The 22,938-nt window shown below is 42.8% G+C and overlaps 1 pseudogene; it reads right to left on the reverse strand.

Annotated features, from left to right (window-relative positions):
- LOC147692091 (uncharacterized) overlaps nucleotides 1–22,938 on the reverse strand; it is a 42,214-nt pseudogene that overhangs the window by 11,699 nt on the left and 7,577 nt on the right.

Genomic DNA, 22,938 nt, shown 5'->3' on the forward strand with positions numbered 1-22,938 from the left:
CATCCACCCCAACAATTGGGCTAGAGTGGTTGTGCGAAGATCGGAGGAGAAGCAGGACTCTGCTCCAAGCACTTCAAGGGCACCACCACCACCACCAAAACCATCAAACATGATTCCTAATATGCAGCCAGAATTTAGGAATTTAATGATTCGTTGCATACATTGCAACCAACTAATTTCTTATGGACAAGAGTCCATAGAAGTCATTCTAGAAAAGAACAGGAGGCACAACTGCTCCAAATAATTTGTTTCTTTTTTTATAGTTCTTTGTTCCTGTTGAACAATTGTTTCGTTTAAAAAGTTCATTTTTTCTTCGATTTCAAGCAAAACAAAAACAAAACAAAAAAACAGTTCTTTTTAGAACTACCTCTACTGGTCAAAAAAAGAACTATATTTCTATGTTTGTATGAAAAAGTTTGTCATAGTGAATGTCTAGTGCAAAACTATAAGGATGTGGTACAGCATGAATCTATAGGGTGTTTACCTATAGTATACTGTAGTACTTCCAAAGCACTAAAATGTAACATATTTAAATAAATATGTTACAACTCTATGCTTCAATTTGCACTATTAGTGAAAGTGCATGGATAAATTTCTATGTATTAAGGGCAGTTTTATAACTCCCTTGTGTGTCTTTTACACAACTGTTGCATCACATTTGTAATGCAGCGGTGGTACAAAAGATGCGCCATAAAGTATGGTTTTTAAAATCTGATGTACTTGGAAGGTGCATCATATTGTGAAACCATGCACCAAAAGGAGACTTTCCTGCATACATGGAGAATGTTCTGGTGCAGGAATACCTCTTAAAAGTGAATAAGTGAAATTTATAATATTTCATTCAGTCACTTTTGGACTTATACTACGTCAAAATTCTCCACCTGTTTGAAACAGAAAGCAAAGGGGAGTAAGCTAAAGTGAGCGCAAAATGAAAGGGTGTGAGAAACAGACAGGAGGAAGTGGAGTGGGGTAAGGGGAGTGAAGGTGAGTGAAGGGCAGTGACAGTTAAGAAATGGATAAGAAGGTGAGGGAAGGGGAATGAGGGAGAAGAAAAAAAATTAAGACAGAGTGAAAGTGAGTGAGGGATAGAGTAGGAGTGGTAGAAAGAGAGAGGTAAGGAGATTAAGTGTAAGGGAGAGAGGGAGAGCAAGGGACTGAGAAAGAGTGAGACAGTTATTCTGTCACAATAAGAGACTGATGAGAAAGTAGTTTTTGTTTCTCATACTTACCTTATAAGTAATGAAAATTTAGACAGTGATGAGAAAATATTTTTTTATTTGTCATACTTACCTTCTAAGAAATGAAAAGTTAATAAAATATTTTTTATAAATATAATATCTGTGAAAGACATGAAAAAAATGAATTATAATATATACAATATATATTTCACAATACAAGAGAGAAGGAAGGAGATTAAGAGTCAGGAAAGGGAACTAAGGAATATAGTAGGACTGAAGGAAACAGAAAGGGAAAGAGAGGAAGAATGAGGGACAGAGAGAGAGAGAGAGAGAGAGAGAGAGAGAGAGAGAGAGAGAGAGAGAGAGAGAGAGAGAGAGAGAGAGAAAGAGAGGGAGAACGCCAGAGTTTGCCGACATCTGTGTGCACCAGGAGGCACTTACATTTACATCAGGGCTCCCGCAGAGCGGGACGCGCGTGGGCGAAGCCCGGGCCAAGGGTGGGCCCATCTGTGCCTGTCTTAGCCAGGAAGAGGCTGGGCTGGGCCCCCTCTCTTGGTTCTGGTGGACGTGCCCAGACTTCCGTTGGAGCTTTTTAAAAAGGTACAGTTGTGAACAATATTTTTGTCAGCTAAGGACTCTGGAACAACCATTGTATTGTGTTTATTTTGTTGCTATTTCTACATTTGTGATTTCCCGAGTACTGGGTTTAGAGTGAATTCTGGGTTTTCTCGCTGCAGCACATACAACTTAGCACTTGTTGCACCGAGATTCATACAAGGTTATGCGGAAGAGGAAGGCTCAAGATGAGAGTGGGGAGGGAACTGAGGGAGGGCCAAAGCGAAACATCAGGAAAAAAGCTTTAAAGGCACGTCAGGCTATCACTAACAATTGTATCATTGACCGGAGGTACATATGTAAAGAGAGAGACACGCAAGGAGAGAAAGAAAGAGAGGGAGAATGAGAGACTGTGAGGGAGTGAGGCAGTTATAGTGACCGAGACACAGGAAGAGACTTAGAGACAGATGGAGGAAAGGGGAGTGAGGGAGGGTATAAAGGAAGGGGAGTGAGCAAAAGGGAGTGAGGGAGTGACAGAAGGGGAGTAAGTGAAGGTGAATGAGGGATGATGTTATTGAAAGAGAGTAAGTGGTGAGTGAGAAGACACTAAGCAATACAGCAACACAAGGGTAGTGATAGAGGAAAATAGGGAAACAGAAATGAGAGACAGACAGGGGAAAGAGGGAGTTCAACAAGGTGAGTGAGGATGAAGAGAGAGAACTGATAGTGACAGAAAGACTGTAAAAGTGAATGAAGGGCAGTAATGAGAATGAGAAAAGGAGACTAAGATGAGTAGAGGAAGGGGAGTAAGAGAGACATTAAAGAATGGGAAAGAGAGAAAGACAAGTAAGAGAATGAAGTAAAAGTAGTTTCTGTTTCTCATACTTACCTTATAAATAATGACAATTTAATAGAATATTTTTATATAAATATAGTATCTGTGAAAGACAAGAAAATTTTTAATTATAATATATATTTCATAATACAAAAGTAAGTAGAAGTGAAAAAACAGAAAGAGAAAGAAAGAAAAGGTGAGGGAGTAACACAGAGGGAGAGAGTAACTGAGAGAGAAAGAGTGACTGACAGGAAATGACGTGGTTAGACTGAGTGAGATAGAGGGAGAGAGTAAGAGAAAAATGGAGTGAAAGGAGTGAGAGAATAAAGGAATGAGAGTTATGAAAAAAGATTGAGGTACAGGGAATAAGGGAAGATGATCGACGGATAGAGTGAGCGAAAGAGTATGAGAGAGAGTGAGGGAATGGGTGCAGCAGAAATAGAATTAGAGTGATGCAGAGAGAAGAGAACATGAAGTGGAAGAAGAGGACTCAGATTGAATAAAGGGGAGTGACAGTGAGGGAAGGGATATAAAGGTGAGGGAAGGGGAGTGATGGAAAAACAAGCATATTGAGAAAGGAAAAAGAAGTAAGTGAGAGACAGAAGGATTTATGGAAAGAGAGAGAAAAGAAAAGGAAGACTGGTGGAGAGAGAGGGAGACAGCAAAAGAGAGAAACAGAGGAAGAGTGACGGACTGTGAGGAACTAAGTCAGATATAGTGACTGACACAGAGGAACAGACTTACAGATGGATGGAAGAAAGGGGAGTGAACGAAAGGGAGTGATGAAGTGAAAGAAGTGAAGTGAGTGAAGGTCACCCAGGGATGATGTGAAGAGTAAGGGGGCAGTGAAAAGAGACTGTTCGATACAGCAAGACAAAGGGTAGTGATGGAGAAAGATAAAAAAACAAGTGAGGGACAGACAGGGGAATGAGAGAGTTGGACAAGATGAGTGAGGGTGTAGGAAGAGTACTAATGGTGAAAGAAGGAGTGTAAAGATGCATGAAGGGGAGTAAGTACAATGAGGGAAGAAAAGTAAGATGAGGAAAGGTAAAGGAGTAAGAGAGAAACTAAAGAAAGGATAGAGAGAAAGAGAAGTAAAAAAGTGATAAAAAAGTATTTTTGATTGTCGTACTTACCTTATAAATGTAATATCTGTGGAAGAGAATAAACAATTGAGTTATAATATATATTTCACAATACAAAATACAAAATAACTTGTACAATATTTTATATGTTTTATTTTGCTGTTCTCAGAATATATTGAATTTCACTAAAAACAGTGAGTTCAATACTACTCTTCATATGACAGCAGGCAAAAAAAACCAGTCAAAAAGATTGTGTTTAAAAAACCGATACAACGTTTCAATAAATAATGTAAAAATTAGAAAAAAACATATCTTAAATGTTTTATTTCAAACAATAATTTCTTACGTAAATAACAACAATCACAAACTAATAAAACATTATTACTTCTTTTTTTATACTCTCAAAGTAAAGTTATGCAGAAACATATATTACGACATTTACCCGAAATACTCATTTTTGATTGATATACTATACCACATGGCCAAATAGTATATGGAAAGTCCTTTGTTTGGAAATTACTTAATAGTACTCTTAAACTTCCATTTCCCGACCTTCTGAATCAAAAGCTCCAACGTCTTTTCTATCATCTAACAATAGTTATATCTCCACCCGATGAATCAGAATCTCAACATCATGTGGTATGCTGATGACACTCTGCTCATCCTTTATCTTAGAAAGGAGCTGTATACCATTCAAATAAACTTCTTTAAGAGAATCAAAAATGTCAACAACATTTCCTGTAATGCTGATATCACTCACTATGTGATACACTTACACTAACTCTATGACACCTACAAGTTTTTTTTTATCTTGATCACCCTCACTCACAAAGTAATTCTTAACAGTGGACTAACTTTTATTAACAGCACTAATCTTCCTAGGCCATTTATTTTCCCTAAAATTTGGGTTGGATGCAAAAAAATGAAGGAAAGTGAGAAAAAACAAGGAAAAATAGTGACGAAGAGATGAAAAAGGAATATAAGAGGAGTGATGGAACTGGAGCAAATAAAGTTAATCTGGAAGGTGAAAAATAGTAAGAGAAGGTGGATGCATCTACCTTCTCTTACTATTTTTCACCTTCCAGATTAACTTTATCTGCTCAATTTTTTGCATCCTACGTTTCTCTAAACTATTTTTCGTAATATGGTCTTTTTCTGCCCTTGCAATCATTTTGCATTGCTTATTCACATTGTTTTTTGAATGTATAATTGTTTTCCAGGTATCCACCGTTTATCTTTCTAGGCATGTCTTCACTTCATATAACTTTATTAATACACTCTTTCCACCCGCGTTCGTTCTCACGCTATAGAGATTTATCCAGACCCCTCTCACCAGTCCTCTCTCTACTCTCCATATTTTGGATATATCCCGCATGCGCACATCCCCTACACTTCCGTATTCCAATGTCGGCGTTCCGTCACACCGGAGTCTCGAGTTCATCCGTCACCTTTTTTTTGTTTCACCAGACATCCTTCAGATCCAATCACAGCATATACTCCTTTATTGATATCTTCTGTAATATTTCTCTTAAAAGTATAGCTTTGCAGTACTTCATAGAGACAAACGTTCTCAAGATGATTACTTCTATTTGGACAGTATGTATCCAACATATTTGTCTTCAAAATATCAGTACTGTTTGGTTCTTTCTCTGCTAAATACTCAATTTCTTGTACAGATTTCAAAACTCGGTTTTGTGTTGCAGCAAGACCTAGACTCACCCAAATGATTGTTCTAGATTTGGCATATAGACTTGCAGATGATAACCGATCTGAACGTTCATATGCTCCAATTTCTCGATGAGACAACATCTTCAAACTGTAGCTGTACAATTTCTTACTTAGGCTCTTTTCCTGAGAAATTTCCTCCAACATTTCCTTTAGTTTTGTCTTTTCAGATTTTGTAATGTAAGACGTTACATATCGAGCCACAGCAATGGAGTTGTCTGCAACATATTGAATATCCATGTTAGCATTCCACATGGACAAAATGACTGGGTTAAAGTCATTTATGTATTTGGACTCTTCATTTCTTCTTAAGTTGTAGGTATTTTTCGGTGATTTTCTTGTAACAGTATGTCGCAAAGATGACATGAAATTGTTTACTCTTCCTTTTGATAATTCTGGTTGTGGAAATCCAAAACGACATTTTGTGTAGAACTTGTCCTTAGATTTGAACTTTCGACGACAGTATTTTCCACAACGATGGGTTTGAAACCGTAAGACTTGATGTCTTAAATTATTTTGTTCTGTACTTTTCCGAACAGCACATGTAGAATACTGTTCAATAAAACTCATCACTGTGTCATTTGAATCTGTTCCAAATTTGGGTGCATCTTTGATCCATAACAACATATGTATGTGAGGAGCACCTCTTGCTTGATACTCCTTTCGCCAAAAGAAATCCAAAACCTCTCCAAGAGGAGGATTTTTTTTGTTTGTGATAAAAGACATCATAGCTTCAAATCTATGATTGAAATACCTGCATACATTAACTGGATCCAAAGAGCACAGTTCTCCAGGTGTCTTGTATTCTATATTTTCCATGTTTGCATTTGCCTCTCGAAGAAATTGAAATAAGTCTTCCCAAGCATACTAAGCACAGCTAAGAGTAAGGAACCATGTAGGAGTTCCTAAGTTTCTTAGCATACATTTAAATTCCCCATGACGATGGTACCAATACTCGTTAGTACCACGCTGACAAGCCATGAGATTAATTAGCTGAGATTCCAAAACAGTGTCTTTCTGTTGGACTTTATCCATAAAGTACCTTGCCGAAACATTTTGCAGATGTTCTCCACTTTTTAGTATATGGTTCACTGCATAAGAAAGTCCAGACAAGTCACTCTTAAACAGAAGATGAAACAAATATGGAATGCATTGGCGAAACCTTGGATCTTCTGAATATAATCCTAATGTCCGGTACTCAGATGGAGGAATTTGCACGGGTCGGTCATCATATCTTCCACCTAGACCTGTTGGAAATAACTAAGGAAAACAACAAGCTTCCAAGCTTTCTTCCCATACACTTATGGGACTTCCTTTTGCTTCTTTCATTTGGAATAACTCAATAGCATTCCCCATTACTTCTTTGGAATGCAGAGGATGAACACTATAATGTTCATAAATTTGTTCACTTCTGGACACATCCACTTTTTCAATTTGCCCAGCTGACAAATCACTGTCATCTTCTACAATTGTTTCCTCTTCTCCTACATATACATTTTTATAGTACTGATTATTTTTGACCAGATACAACGTTGCCTTTTTAACTTTCCTAACATCCACTAATTATTGCCAGATTTTCTTACTCTTTGTAGGAACGCCATTAACTAGAATAACTAGAGGTTCCTCTTCCACTTTTTCTACACCAATTGTGTCAATGTTTTTCTTTAAATCTAGAGGCAAATAAACAACTCTTCCCTTTAATCCTCTCTGTAAATCTGAAGGAGGCAATTTCCCTGTCTTAGGCTTCATGCGAAATGGATGAACACATTGAATCAAAATAGACTCATAGGTATTTAAATCAATCAATTCAGAAGGAATCTTTACCAACTCAAGATTATTATGTACAGCTCTAGCAGGTTTTTTGTTATCATTTAATTTATTATAACAATATTTACAAATACGTTGATCAGAACCCAAATCAAAACAGTTCTCTACCAACAAATAAGTTGCAAAATTCTTCCACTCATTATTATTTTCCTTTTCACTATTTACATATAAATCAACTAACCTAGTCTGATTCTTATAATGAGTTCGTCAACAACACACACAACAAAAATTTGGCCTTTCACTTAAAATGACCTTAAACTTTGTAATTTCTTGGTCAAAAGTTTCTGTACTAAAATTCTGTATATTTTCATCCACATTGCCTTCAATTACTGTAGCAGTTTCTGCACTGTCCTCTTTTTTACCAAAATAACTAAACTCAATTTCTTCACAAATGTTCTTTACATCTAATACACATCCATGCAAAAGAGCACTGTTTAACTGTTTTAGCTTAAGTGCTGGAATACAACCTTCTCACTAATTTCCTCACTTCAGTATGATGCACTGCTGACATCCTAAAATGGTGAAAAACACTCTGACATACTTTTCTAGAAAGACAAGCCAGTGAATGCCCTTAAAAACCTGTTTTTTCTCTCAGTCTGCAAGGATCTAATACCTGCAACATCTTAAACTTTTGTTTAAGTCTTTTCATAGTATATCTACGTAAGAAATTGTGAAACAAATCAATTGAATCCTGTCGCACACTACATATACTACTACAATTCCAAGTGTACACCGGAGCCTTAGGACGTCTCCCTAAAACTTCATCAGCTAACACCTCTTCTGCATTTCTAGGCACAATTTTCTCTTTTTCAATCGGACAACCGTCCTTCACCTCATATGCTCGACCACTGATGTCAACTGCATGCAACAAATCATTAGGCTGAAAGTAAGCCTCTTCATTAAAATATAGCTTACAACTTGAACTATGCTTCCATTCTCCAGAAAAAACATTACAAAAATTATTCCTATAACTTACTCTTTTCCACTTACTTTTTGCTTTCAAAACATTGATTGCCTTGTCTAGTGTACAAATTCTATTGATTACTAAAATATATTAAAAAAATCACTTCAAAAGCCTGATCAACTATCCTCTTTATACTTTTCTTTTTCTTGTAAAAAGATGTTTTTCTTTTACAATTCTTTGCATTTTTTAATAAATTTAAAACAACTCTGTTATAAAACATTCGTCTACGAATGCCAATGAACTGATTTTTGCGTCTATTACTATAGACCATATCATCTCCATGTACATTTCCAACATTTTTTTGGGGGCTCTGCTTTTTATTTGTAGTTACAGATGATTTTTTTTTCTTTTGCACATTATCCACACTTTTTTACATTGGGTTAATTTCCTTATAAAATCCTTAGTTGGCTTACCAGGAGCATTCTTCTTTTTCTCTGAACATTGTTTTTTGGATAAATCTTCCAATTGTATTTTCTTGGAGAATAAAGCCTGTTTATATTTTCTTCTTTTTGCATTCGTAGTAGGCATGTTGCTTTTTCTTTCTGTAGATAATTATAATCTGTTGTGAAGAAAAAATAACATGTTATAGACCACTATTAACATACTACATATCAATTAGAATCACTAAATGATATAAGCACTTGTTTACTTCATAAGTAAGTTTAAAGCACAGCAACTATGTCTGACCAGAGTAGGAAATCAGGCAGTGAGTGCTGTTCATGAGTTTATAGCAGTGCAGTAGTGTTTCAACATTATAGGGTAATTTGCTGAGAATGGTATTTCAGGGTTTAGCACACCCAGTATCTAATTTGCACAACATAATTACAATTTGGAAATTAAAAGGCCTAAGACACATACTGCATAGAACTACATCTACTAATTCATGACTCACTTCATGATTTAGGTGATTTACAACACAAAGGGAAAGAAAGTACAAACAGAGATAAAATGATACAAGCATAGGGTGCAATACTACAGGCACAAAGAAAGGAAAGATTTAACATGATGGCACTGTCTAATACACACCAGCAGCTATATCATAACAGACCTCTGCAGATGTACATGACAGGGTGCAGGCAGAGGGTGCATGCAGAGGGAGAGGGACGGTATAGACAGAAAATAACATAATGCAGGTAGAGACTAAACTGGAACAGGCAGAGGATAGATGATAAAAAGCTGCAGGTAGAGGGACAGATGGTGTAGTCTGAAAAAAAGAAGGTGCAGAGAGAGGGTGAGATGTTTCAAGCAAAAACACAGATAGTACAAGCAGACACACACATAGTACACAGAGGATAAAATGGTACAAAACAGAAGAAATGTTGGAAACAATGAGACAAATGCTACATACAAAGGCAATTGGAGCACACAGAGAAGGAAATAGTGAAGTCAAAGATAAAATGGCACAAACAGAGAGTGTAAAACTACAGGCAGAGAAATAAAAGATTTAACATGAAGACGCTATCTAATACACACCAGCAACCATATCATAATAGGCATCTGTAGATGTACATGAGAGGGTGCAGGCAGAGGGTGCAGACAGAGACAAAAGGATGGAATAGACAGAAAATAATATAATGCAGGCAGACACTAAACTGGTACAAGCAGAGGATAAATGGTACAGGGCTGCAGGCAAAAGAACAGATGGTGTATTCAGGAAAAAGTAATTTAGGAGTTCAGTTTGAACCCAACTTACAGCTCAATGCCTCTGTAAACAGGACCGCAGCGACCTGCATGGGCCTGTTGCGTGCCCTATGGAAGATCCTACCAATACTTCCCCGGGATGCCAGAGCAGATGTAGTGCGGAGTTCCATCCTCAGTAGGTTAGACTACTGCAACGCACTACTTCTGGGAGCCCCTAAGACCCTGATCCTAAAGTTGCAGAGGATCCAAAATATGGCTGCTAAACTGGCTCTGTCTTTGCCACGATCAGCCTCATCGTCTGCAGCATTAGCTGATCTGCATTGGTTGCCGGTCCAGCAGAGGATTGCCTTCAAGGCTTTATGCCTTGTATTTAGGGCCCTGCATGGACTAGGACCAATACCAATTCAAAACCTTTTTTCATGGTACCAAGCTGCCAGACCTTTGAGATCTTCTTCGGCGTTCCTGGCAAGAACCCCCAGGATTAATAGAGTGAGGATGGGCGGCCGTGCCTTTAGTTTCACAGCCGCCACGCTATGGAATACCTTACCTTTGGCACTGAGGAGCAGACAAGATCTGCCCTCCTTTAAAAGGGACCTTAAGACCTACCTGTTCCCAAGAGCAATGTAAACTACACCTCGCCTGATGGTTAGTCATGGTCTCAGCGCCAGGATACCCTTTTGGGTGACAGCTGCGCTTAACAAGCATCAAATACATACAAGCAGACACACAGATAGTGCAAGCAGTCACAGACATGGTACACACTGAGAATAAAATGGTACAACAGAGAAGAAATGCTTGAAACAGTGAGACAAATGCTACGTGCAGAGGCAAATTGGAGCACACAGAGGGGGAGATAGGGAAGACAGAGATAAAATGGTACAAGCAGAGGGTGCGAAACTACAGGCAGCCAAACAAAAATATTTAACATGATATCAGTGTCTTATACACACCAGCAGCCATATTGTAATAGGCCGCTGTAGATGTACATGAGAGGGTGTAGGCAGAGGATGCAGGCAGAGAGAGAGGGATGGCATAGACAGAAAATAAGATAATGCATGCATAGACTAAACAAATGGTGTAGTCAGAACAAAGAGAGTGCAGAGAGAGGGTGAGATGTTTCAAGCAGAAACACGGATAGTGCAAGCAGACACAGACATGGTACACACAGAGTATAAAATGGTACAACACAGAAGAATTTCTATGGGGTAACAATTGTAAAAAATCACTAAGCGGTACACTTCTGTGTCGAGGTATTAACTTGCATGGAGCCTGCGAAGGTTCATCAAACAACCTTTCATGTCATCTGCACGGCACCCCTGCTACACAGATAGAGCCCTTTGTCAGACAACTTTCCAACGGTAGCTACATTATATTAAGTGACCACAGCTGTTGTGGCATGATGCCAGGAAAAGCCTATCTCGTGACCGTCACTTCCAGGGTCATTTGTTGTATGCAAGTATTGTATCCAAACAGCAATCCAGACATGGAGGCAGCAATATGGCCTTCTGTGAATATCTCTTCTATTCGAATTGATACTTTAAGCAGAATGAAGTCTATTCTTTTACAAACAACTGTGCCTTTAACCCCGTCCAAAGAAACGTTTGACCTGCAAGTTGCAAGGACAGCGGCGGAGATACATACCCTATTATTGAAAAATTGCCCCGTGCATTTCGTAGAAATGTTAAGCCAAATCTTAAACATGTCAGATACCAGTGGCATCGCACATGTATTTAAGACAATTTTTTCGGGACTGTTAGCACCCTTTGAAACAGTTCTGGGCATCTTCCCGAATTTTATGCATTCTCTTTTCGGTGGCCTGCCATTATTTTGGGACTCGTAGCAGGAATTTTATTTTTGTTCCTTCTGCTCCGATATGGCAAGCCAAGTCACAGACAAAACTCAGGCTATGATGGAAGAAATGATCCTAGCAATACGATACCGAGACCGTATCACTAAGGTCCTCGGATTGGCCCGGCTAAGAGATCTGAATACTACCTGGTTTCTTTCATTCAGCCAATCTGGCAAAATTGCATCTTACCTGTGCTTCGATGTCTGCTATGCGGAGAAGAATGCGTGTTGGACGTCTGTCTTACACTACCATCAGCAGTACCAATGGATATCGGTGCTTTGCTTTGTCCGGTAACGACTCATGCAACGTGTTTTCCCCAGCGGCTACCGATTTTGATGACGGCATTCGTTGAGACTTCACCATTACGATTAGGTGGCGGTGAAGTACGAGATGAAAGCGGCACCACACAGGTACAACCTTCTGTGAACAGTGCTCATCTGAACACCGATGATGGCAATGCATCGCATATATGCACTATTTCTGATTTTTCAGCGTTGGCCCAACTTTCACCTACAGTTGTAGACAAATTTTTTGCTGGTCTAGCTGAGGTAATGTTCTCTCCAAACAACGAGAATGATATTTGAAATATCGAGCACACAGCGTTCCCTTAACTCTGAATTCGGCCTTCAGTTTTTATAAACAGCACTGCTGAAAACATTTGGAACTATTTTTTCCCATGAAAGCGAAAGTATTTTTTCCCAATTTCCAAAATATTTACTTTTTTTCTAGCACATGATACTCTGCTTAAAGTAGAACTATTCTTAGAGAACAGAACTTCTATTCTTAGAGACTCTAGAGACAATATTTTGAAATCAGCCTCTAGCACATGTACAATCTTGTATGAATATGTGATGAAATGATCTCAACCTTTTTCTTCTGTATTAAGAGCCATTTCATGAATGTAATTTTTGTGATTCATTCAGTCAACATTCTAAATGAACAAAATTTTATCTGAATGATACCACTGCTTAAAGCGTACAGTATAATACTCATTTTCGTGTATCTATACCATTTCAAATGCATTTAATGTATTTTGGGGTGGGCTGGAAAACACATGCATACTTATATGTTTATATATTGCTTAGTATTTAGTAATGATCGACATTATACGTGGAGTGGGTGTTGTAAACCTATCTAGGACCCTAATTAAATATCCCCGATTTATGCCCTTATGTGGTTATAACAAATCATATCCTTATAAAGGCATAAGAATCATATCCATATTTAGTAATAGCCAATGCAGTCCAAATACGGCAAGGCTACTTCCTTAGACTCCTAGAAAGTACAACAAGTTCTTTTAACAAACAAAACCTCCAGCAACCTGGGAATTCCCCATGCTTTTGTTTTGATTTGTCCTAGGACTCCTGCGAGTCCTGAAAGAACTGCCAGTTCCTAGTGACGGTTCGTATTGACGTCTTATGTCCAACCTTATGTCAAACACGACACATTCCAGGCGTAAATATACCAGCATTTGCCTTAAGCAACACACAGTGGTTTGGAGCAGAGCGGCTATCTACTTACCCGAAGCCCAGCTGATGCGAGTGCGCAAGGAAGCCGTCCCTCCCATTTGATGCACTGAGAAAGACGCTGTCTTTTCTCCTGCCGAGAAAATCCAACTCCAGTGTTTCCAGTCACCCTTGCGGGTTACTGGGAGATCGAGTCCTGGGAACGAGATACAAGACCTCCTTCATTTTAAAACCAAGGTACGGAGCTGATTAGACCCTTAGAGAATTCTTGATTCAGATTCTTGGCAAAACTAACTTAACTTAAACTGCAACTCCCTTACTCCTTCCCACGTACTAGGCTTAGGTTAGGGACACTGGGGTAGGCGTATTTAGAAGCACCAGTTGAGTATGTTAGTCAACTTTTATCATTGTATGTAATTGTATATATTTTATCCGTTTTAAGTATCATATGGCTCAGAAACCATATCAATGCTTTTACAGTATTATTTCATAATACTCCTTTTACTGTACACACTTTACTTTATGACAAGTATTGCAATCGTGGCAATTCATTTCTCTTGCATGAGAAAGAAGACTGCTCAATAAATAACACCTTTTATTGAAAACGCTCGTCTCTCTATTTCCCTGCACTCTGGTGAAACTAAGTATGCACGATTGACTGAGTGAAATAGCTATCTATTGTTTTCACACGACTCTGGAGATATACTCCTTATTCTGGAGGGAGCAAAGTTGTCATGTTTATGCGGTTGTCAGAAGCTAATCCCTTCTTGTCTAATCAGGGAAGTTAACTCCTCCCTGTTCATTCGAGAAAGTTTCAAGTGACCTCTGAGCTAGCTGGCATACCTAATTAAGTCTAACATATTCAGTAGAGACCTAGTCGACCTCAGTCCTACGTCTAAACTGCTGTTTATGTTATTCCAATGCGCAGAGTCTATTGGGAATATAGGAACTACACTACACAGGCAGAGGGAGAGATGGCGGAGGCAGAGGGGGAGATGGCGCAGGCAGAAGGAGAGATGACGCAGGCCGAGGGAGAGATGGTGCAGGCGGAGGGAGAGATGGCACAGGCCAAGGGAGAGATGGTACAGGCAGAGGGGAGAAGATGCAGGCAGAGGGGAGAGATGTGCAGGCAGAGGGGAGATGGCGTAGGCAGAGGGAGAGATGGCGCAGGCAGAGGGTGAGATGGCGCAGGCAGAGGGTGAGATGGCGCAGGCAGAGAGAGAGATGGCATAGGCAGAGGGTGAAATGGCACAGGCAGAGGGTAAGATGGTGCAGGCAGAGAGAAAGATGGCGCAGGCAGAGGGTGAGATGGTGCACGCAGAGAGAGAGATGACACAGGCGGAGGGAGAGATGCTGCAGACAGAGGGGAGATGGGGCAGGCAGAGGGGAGAGATGGTACAGGCGGACGGGAGATGGCACAGGCGGAGGGAGAGATGGCGCAGGCAGAGGGTGAGATGGCGCAGGTAAAGAGACAGATTGCATAGGCAGAGGGAGAGATGCTGCAGGCAGAGGGGAGATGGTGCAGGCAGAGGGGAGAGATGGTGCAGGCAGAGGGGATATGGCGCAAGCAGAGGGAGAGATGGTGCCGACAGAGGTGGAGATGATGCAGGCAGAGGGAGAGATGGCACAGCCAGAGAGTGAGATGGCGCAAGCAGAGAGTGAGATGGCGCAAGCAGAGGGTAAGATGGCGCAGGCAGAGAGAGACATGGCACAGGCAGGGGGTGAGATGGCACAGGCAAAGAGAGAGATGGCGGAGGCAGAGGGTGAGATGGCGCAGGCAGAGGGAGAGATGGCGCAGGCAGAGGGTGAGATGGCACAGGCAGAGTGAGATGGTACAAGCAGAGGGTAAGATGTCGCAGGCGGAGACATGGCACAGGCAGATGGAGAGATGGTGCAGGCAGAGAGAAACATGGCGCAAGCAGAGGGTAAGATGGCGCAGGCAGAGAGAGACATGGCACAGACAGAGGGTGAGATGGCACAGGCAAAGGGAGAGATGGCGGAGGCAGGGGGTGAGATGGCGCCATATAAATGACCACTACATTACAATGCAGAAACCTGACTCATTTCCAAAAGACATTTCCAATATGCACCATTCGTTTTTGCCAGCATTACATACAAACATGAGACACAATACACAGTGAAAAGGGAAGTCTTGCTAGTTTAAACAACCAGTAAGCTTTCAGAATCTCAACATCATGTGGTATGCTGAAGATACTCTGCTCATCCTTTATCTTAGAAAGGAGCTGTATACCATTAAAAATACATGATAATAATAGAGATGGCGCAGGCTGAGGACCAGATGGCGCAGGCTGAGGACCAGATGGCACAGGCTGAGGGGGAGATGGCGCATGCAAAGGGAGAGATGGCGAAGGCAGAGGGAGAGATGGTGCAGGCAAAGGTGATATGGCGCAGGCAGAGGAAGAGATGGCGCAGGCAGAGGGAGAGATGGCACAGACAGAGGGAGAGATGGCACATGCAGAGGATGAGATGGCGCAGGTAGAGGGTGACATAGCGCAGGTAGAGGGTGAAATGGTGCAGGCCGAGGGGAGAGATAATGCAGGCGGAGGGGAGATGGTGCAGGCAGAGGGTGAGATGGCGCAGGCAGAAGGAGAGATGACGCAGGCCGAGGGAGAGATGGTGCAGGTGGAGGGAGAGATGGCGCAGGCAAAGGGAGAGAAGGCGCAGGCAGAGGGAGAGATAGCGCAGGCATAGGGACAGAAGACGCAGCCAGAGAGTGAGATGGCGCAGTCAGAGAGTGTGATGGCGCAAGCAGAGGGTAAGATGGCCAAGGCAGAGAGAGACAAGGCACAGGCAAAGGGTGAGATGGCACAGGCAAAGGGAGAGATAGTGGAGGCAGAGGGTGAGATGGCGCAGGCAGAGGGAGAGATGGCGCAGGCAGAGGGAGATATGGCGCAGGCAGAGGGAGAGATGCTGCAAGCAGAGGGGAGATGGTGCAGACAGAGGGGAGAGATGGTTCAGGCAGAGGAGAGATGGCGCAGGCAGAGGGAGAGATGGTGCCGACAGAGGGTGAGATGGAGCAGGCAGAGGGAGAGATGGCACAGCCAGAGAGTGAGATGGCGCAAGCAGAGAGTGAGATGGCGCAAGCAGAGGGTAAGATGGCGCAGGCAGAGAGAGACATGGCACAGGCAGAGGGTGAGATGGCACAGGCAAAGGGAGAAATGGCAGGGACAGAGGGTGAGATGGCGCAGGCAGAGGGAAAGATGGAGCAGGCAGAGGGTGAGATGGCGCAGGCAGAGAGTGAGATGTGGTAAGCAGAGGTTAAGATGGTGCAGGCAGAGAGAGACATGGCACAGGCAGAGGGAGAGATAACACAGGCAGGGAGAAACATGGCGCAAGCAGAGGGTAAGATGGCGCAGGCAGAGAGAGACATGCACAGGCAGAGAGTGAGATGGCACATGCAAAGGGAGAAATGGCGGAGGCAGAGGGTGAGATGGCGCCATTTAAATGACCACGATATTACAATGCAGAAACCTGATTCATTTCCAAAATACATTTCCAATATGCACCATTCGTTTTTTGCCAGCATTACATACAAACATGAGACACAATACACAGTGAAAGGAGGAGCTATATACCATTAAAAATACATGATAATAATTGAGATGGCGCAGGCAAAGGGAGAGATGGCGGAGGCAGAGGGTGAGATGGCGCAGGCAGATGGAGAGATGGCGCAGGCAGAGGGTGAGATGGCACAGGCAGAGTGAGATGGCACAAGCAGAGGGTAAGATGTCTCAGGCAGAGACATGGCACAGGCAGAGGGAGAGATGGCACAGGCAAAGAGAGAGATGGCGGAGGCAGAGGGTGAGATGGCGCAGGCAGAGGGAGAGATGGCGCAGGCAGAGGGTGAGATGGCACAGGCAGAGTGAGATGGTACAAGCAGAGGGTAAGATGTCGCAGGCGGAGACATGGCACAGGCAGATGGAGAGATGGTGCAGGCAGAGAGAAATATGGCGCAAGCAGAGGGTAAGATGGCGCAGGCAGAGAGAGACATGGCACAGACAGAGGGTGAGATGGCACAGGCAAAGGGAGAGATGGCGGAGGCAGGGGGTGAGATGGCACCATATAAATGACCACTAGATTACAATGTGGAAACCTGACTCATTTCCAAAATACATTTCCAATATGCACCATTCGTTTTTTGCCAGCATTACACACACACATGAGACACAATACACAGTGAAAGGGGGAGTGTTGCTAGTAGAGGTATATAAAGAGAAAAAGGGTGAGGGAGAGAGAAAGAGGAAGTACACAGAGTTACAAAAGAGGAGTAAAGGAAAGGGATTCCACATTAGAAGACATTTTTATTATTAACTTAAACTGCTCAACATATATCCCCTTTCAAAATAATAACTCACCTTTAGAAATGCTTTGGAAGATTTAGAACAGTGTCAATCACACACCAGATTTTCTTAAGCAGAATCTCTGCAATGTACCTCAGACACTGCACCCAAAAATGGCACTGATTGCCTCTCAATCTTCACACATATCCCTGTCCTTAACCAATCAAATTTGTTCTCACAGAAATGTAAAACTAAACTAACATTTTAATTGGTTCTACATTTCAACACTTTCAAACTCACATAATATTCAACCATCCCCCCTCTGCTCTTTCTGCCTGTTACCATTGTAACACTCCACAGAACACCTAACTGAGCTCACAGGTGAAAAGTTCATCATACAATGTTGCAAATAAACTCAGCAAGGGTGTTTGGCCTCTCAATACACCAGCTTATCCTGTGCAATGTTCCTTTCAATGACCTTTTCTCAACCATTAGCATAACTTCTTTCAAAAAACAGAATAATACACCCTAGCTTTGAATGTTCAAGTTTCAGAAACCACCAATCATTTCTTTTTTTTCAAGTGCACTGAATCTCATCCACATTTTGTTCTAAACTCTTGCTTTTCAAACTACCATTTCATTTCCAGAGCCCATCTCAGTACAACCAGATCTCAATTCAAGATGCTTAGAGTGTGGATTGTGGGACACAGTTATATTTTCTGGAGTGAAAGGTATGCAGCAAATAGATGCTTTCTCAACCTTGATTTACCAAATGTGGACATTATGTGGATTGGCCAGAGAGGATTGAGATGTCACCAATTGATGCCATTGGTAAAATCCTTTTTGCATCTCCCACACCCTGACCTCATAATTGTGCACTGTGGTGGAAATGACCTAGTCACTTTGACTGGGGTAGGTCTGGAAATGCTATTAAAGGACACCTTTGGACAATTGATGTCACTTTTTCCACAAACTGCCTTTGCATTTTCAAATATAACCCAAAGGCAGAAATGGAAATGGTCCAACCAATATTGTCCGCAAATTGAGAAAGCAAGGAAACATGTGAATAAATATCTGCTTTCCTCACAGACTATGGCATGGGTTCTATATACCACAACAACTTGCATTACAACATGCAAGGTATTTATAGAGGAGACGGTGTACGTTTCACAGATTAAGGGAACAGAATCTTCCTCTGTAACTTAAGACTCTGCATCGGTACTTACTTGTGGGTTCAAAAAAACACACAATGAACACAATGGCTCTTTTTAGAGCCAACTAACATCTAAACACTCAAATTAGATGTTTGACTGTATTTTTTAAATTAATTTTTAGGGAGGTCCGCGAAGGCTTTTTTTAATAAAAAATACCCTTTGGGGTCCTTCAGGGACCCCCTGAGAAGGCCTAGGGGGTCAGGGAGTCTCTACCCTGCCCCCTTTTCAAGTTCTCAACTTTCATTTTTCACTCTCCTATGAAACTACACAAAATGGCGGCTATAGGGTGCGCACACCGAGCATTCACCATGCACTCACCGTTCACTCACCGTGCACTCACCGTGCGTGCACCTACCAATTTATTTTTTATTTTTTATTTAAACATTTTTTTTACCCATTGGGGTCCTTCAGGGACCCCCTGAGAAGGCCTAGGGGGTCAGGGACACTCTACCCTGTCCCCTTTTCACGTTATCAACTTTCATTTTTCACTCTCTTCTGACACTACACAAAATGGCGGCTGGAGGGTGCTTCAGGGAGGAGGAGTGACAGAAGGGGAGCAGGAGACGGAGATAGAAAAGGTGAGTAAAATGCTGAGAGGAAGAAGTAAAGCAGGGTAAAGGGAGAAAAAGTAACAGAACTGGAGTGATGGTGACAGAATGGGTATGAGCATAAGAAAAGGGGGATTAAAGAAAGTTAGGGATGGGGAGTGAGGGAGAGAGAAGTGCAGTGAAGGGATGGAGGGAGTTACCAAAGTGGATTGAAACAATGGGACTCAGGATTTCAATTAGGGAAGGAGAGTAAGTGATTTTATTTTTAACAAATTTGTTGTTGTAACCTGCAAAAAAATAAACACTTTAATTTATTGTTTTTAGTAATAGATAATATAAAACTGGCTTTAACAACTATTCTGTCACAATATTCCCTAAAACATACTAACTCACATTATAATTATTTAAGGGTTTACGGCAGTGCAGTGGTATTTTTGTTATTAACTTAAAGTGTACAACATAATTCCCCTTACAAATTAATAACTCACCTTTTAAAATACTGTTGAAGATTTAGTACAGTGTCAATCACACACCAGATATCCTAAGCCAAATTCTCTCAAATGTACCTCAGAAACTGCAATCACAAAATGGCTGTGATTACCTCTCATTTTATCAGCAAGTGTGTTTGACTTCTCAATATACCTGCTTATCCTGTGCAATGTTCTTTTCAATGACTTTTTGTAAACCAATAGTATTATTCATTTAAAAAAACAGTAGTATGCACCCTAGTTTTCAATGTTCAATTATCAGAAACCACCAATCATTTCTTCTTTTCTCAAGTGCACTGAATCTCATCCACATTTTTTCTACACTCCTATTTTTCAAAACACAACTGTTCTTTTTAGAGACAACCAACATCTAAACACTCAAACTTGTTATTTAACTGTATTTTTTTTCTTGTCTTTTTTGGCCGCCATCCGCGCACCGTGCGCCGCAAATAAAAAAAAAATGTTTTTTCAATCTTCGGGGTCCTTTAGGGACCCCTTGAGAATCAATCAATCAATCATCGGCATTTGTATAGCGCGCTACTCACCCGTTACTGCTTGAAGAGCCAAGTCTTGAGGAGCTTCCTGAAGGAGAGATGATCCTGGGTCAGCCGGAGGTGGGTCGGGAGGGAGTTCCATGTCTTGGCTGCCAGGTAGGAGAAGGATCTTCCCCCGGCGGTGGCTTTGCGGGTGCGTGGTACGGCGGCGAGGAGGAGGCTGGCCGATCGTAGCTGGCGGGTGTGCGCGTAGAAGGTCAGACGGTTGTTGAGGTACTTGGGGCCCAGGTCATGGAGGGCCTTGTGTGCATGGGAGAGGAGTCTGAACGTGATCCTCTTGCTGACGGTGAGCCAGTGCAGGTCTCTCAGGTGGCTGGAGATGTGGCTGTGTCGGGGAATGTCCAGGACGAGTCGTGCGGAGGCGTTCTGGATGCGCTGGAGTCTTTTCTGAAGTTTAGCTGTGGTTCCGGCGTAGAGGGTGTTTCCGTAGTGTAGCCGGCTGGTGACGATTGCCTGGGTGATCGTCTTCCTGGTTTCGGTGGGGATCCATCAGAAGATCTTGCGGATCATGCGCAGGGTGTTGAAGCATGATGATGAGACGGCATTGACTTGTCTGGTCATCGAGAGGGAGGAGTCCAGGATGAAGCCCAGGTTGCGTGCGTGGTCCGTTGGTATGGGAGTGGTGCCCAGGGCAAGGGGCCACTAGGAGTCATCCCAGGCGGAGGGCGATGATCCCAGGATGAGAATTTCCCTCTTGTCTGAGTTCAGTTTCAGGCGGCTGTTCTTCATCCATTCGGCGACGTCTTTCATCCCTTCGTGTAGGCTGGTTCTGGCGGTGGCGGGGTCGTTGGTGAGGGAGAGGATCAGCTGAGTGTCATTGGAGTAGGAGATGATGTTGAGGATGTGTTTGCGTGCGATGGCTGCGAGAGGGCTCATGTAGACGTTGAAGAGGGTTGGGCTCAGTGAAGATCCTTGTGGTACGCCGCAGATGACTTCGGTGGTCTCGGATCTGAACGGGGGAGGCGGACTCTCTGGGTTCTTCCGGCGAGGAACGAAATGATCCACTCCAGTGCCTTCTCTTGGATTCCAATGTTGTTGAGGCACTGTACTAGGGTGCGGTGGCAGACAGTGTCGAACGCTGCAGAGAGGTCCAGGAGGATGAGGGCCGCTGTTTACCCATTGTCGAGCAGGGATCTAATGTCGTTAGTGGTTGCGATGAGGGCGGTCTCGGAAACCAGACTGCGAGGGGTAGAGGGATCCGTTCATCTCGAGGAAGGCGGCAAGCTGTCTGTTGACGGTCTTCTCAATGACTTTGGCAGGGAAGGGGAGGAGCGAGATGGGGCGGTAGCTCTCGAGGTCGGTGGGGTCCGCTGTTGGTTTCTTCAGGAGGGCGCTGAGCTCGGCGTGCTTCCAGATCTCCGGGGAGGTGGCGGTGTTGAAGGAGGTGTTGATGATGTCCCGGAGTTGGGGAGCGATGATGGAGTCGGCCTTGTTGAAGACATGGTGGGACAGGGGTCGGTTGGTGATCCGGAGTGGATGGTGTTCATCATGCGGGTGGTGTCTTCGGTGCTGACCGGGGTCCAGGCGTAGATGGGGGTGGTGGGGGCGTCGGTTCGGTGGTTGGGTGCGTTGTTGGTGCGCCGAAGCTCTTGTGTATATCGGCGATCTTGCGGTGGAAGAATGAGGCGAGTGAGGTCTTGCGAGGGAGTGATGTCGTTGTTTCCGGCGCTGGGGTTAGAGAACTCTTTGACGATGCTGAAGAGTTCCTTGCTGTTGTGGGCGTTGTTGTCCAGTCGATCTTTGAATGCTGTCTGCTTGATGGTGCGGATCAGCTGGTGGTGTTTGTGGGTGGCGTGCTTGAGGGCCGTCATGTTGTCTGTGGTCTGGTCGTGGCGCGAGCCTTTCTCGAGGGTGCAGCAGTTCCTCTTGGAGATCTTGAGTTCGTTGGTAGAAATCCTAGGGGGTCAGGGAGTCTCTACCCTGCCCCCTTTTCAGGTTCTAGACTTTTGTTTTCAGCTAGCTTCTGCCTCGGAGACAAGATGGGGGCCAGCACTTCCTGATTTCGACTGACTAGAATGTTGACAGACCTCCAACAGCCAATCAAAATTTTGCTTGCGCACGGTGCAAAGCCTATAGATATATATATTTTTAAAATCCAATTTTCTCAACAACTACTAGAGGGATTTACACCATTTGAACAAAAGGGCGATCTGCATACCAGACCCTACCATTTTGCCAAATTTCTTGGAATTCCATTCAGCCGTTCGGGCTGTAGCCGTGTCAAATCGTCCTATGGAAAATTGCATGGGGAAAACACGTTTTGGGACCCCCCTTTTTTTCTCAGCCCCCGCTTGATGAATCTTCCCAAGACTTTCAAGGAAGGAGCGGAACGGAGCAGGCCATCTTCTTTGAGAAATTCACAAAGATTCAACAACCGGCGCCAAAGTTATTACCAATAGAATGTTGTGGATTTCATATGGAAACAAGGTCCTAACTATAACTACCTACTGGTATATATATATATATATCAAAGAAAACAATCCTGCTCCAACGAAGAAGAGGCACATGCTCTCTCTTTTGTACAATTTTCAAGTGTTGCTAAATAAAAATTAAACAAAATGGAAGAGAGAGCAGGTTTCCTGCTCTCTCTTCCAAATAGGAAAGCAGTTTGCAATGACAGGATGGGAGCCACGAGGCTCCCGCCCTGTCATTGCAAATTACAGTGTTCCGGGGGTGGGCACCCCAGGACACTGTAGGAGACGGACCTG

The sequence above is a fragment of the Lissotriton vulgaris genome, chromosome 9 (assembly GCF_964263255.1).
Source record: "Lissotriton vulgaris chromosome 9, aLisVul1.2, whole genome shotgun sequence".
Classification (NCBI taxonomy): domain Eukaryota; kingdom Metazoa; phylum Chordata; class Amphibia; order Caudata; family Salamandridae; genus Lissotriton; species Lissotriton vulgaris.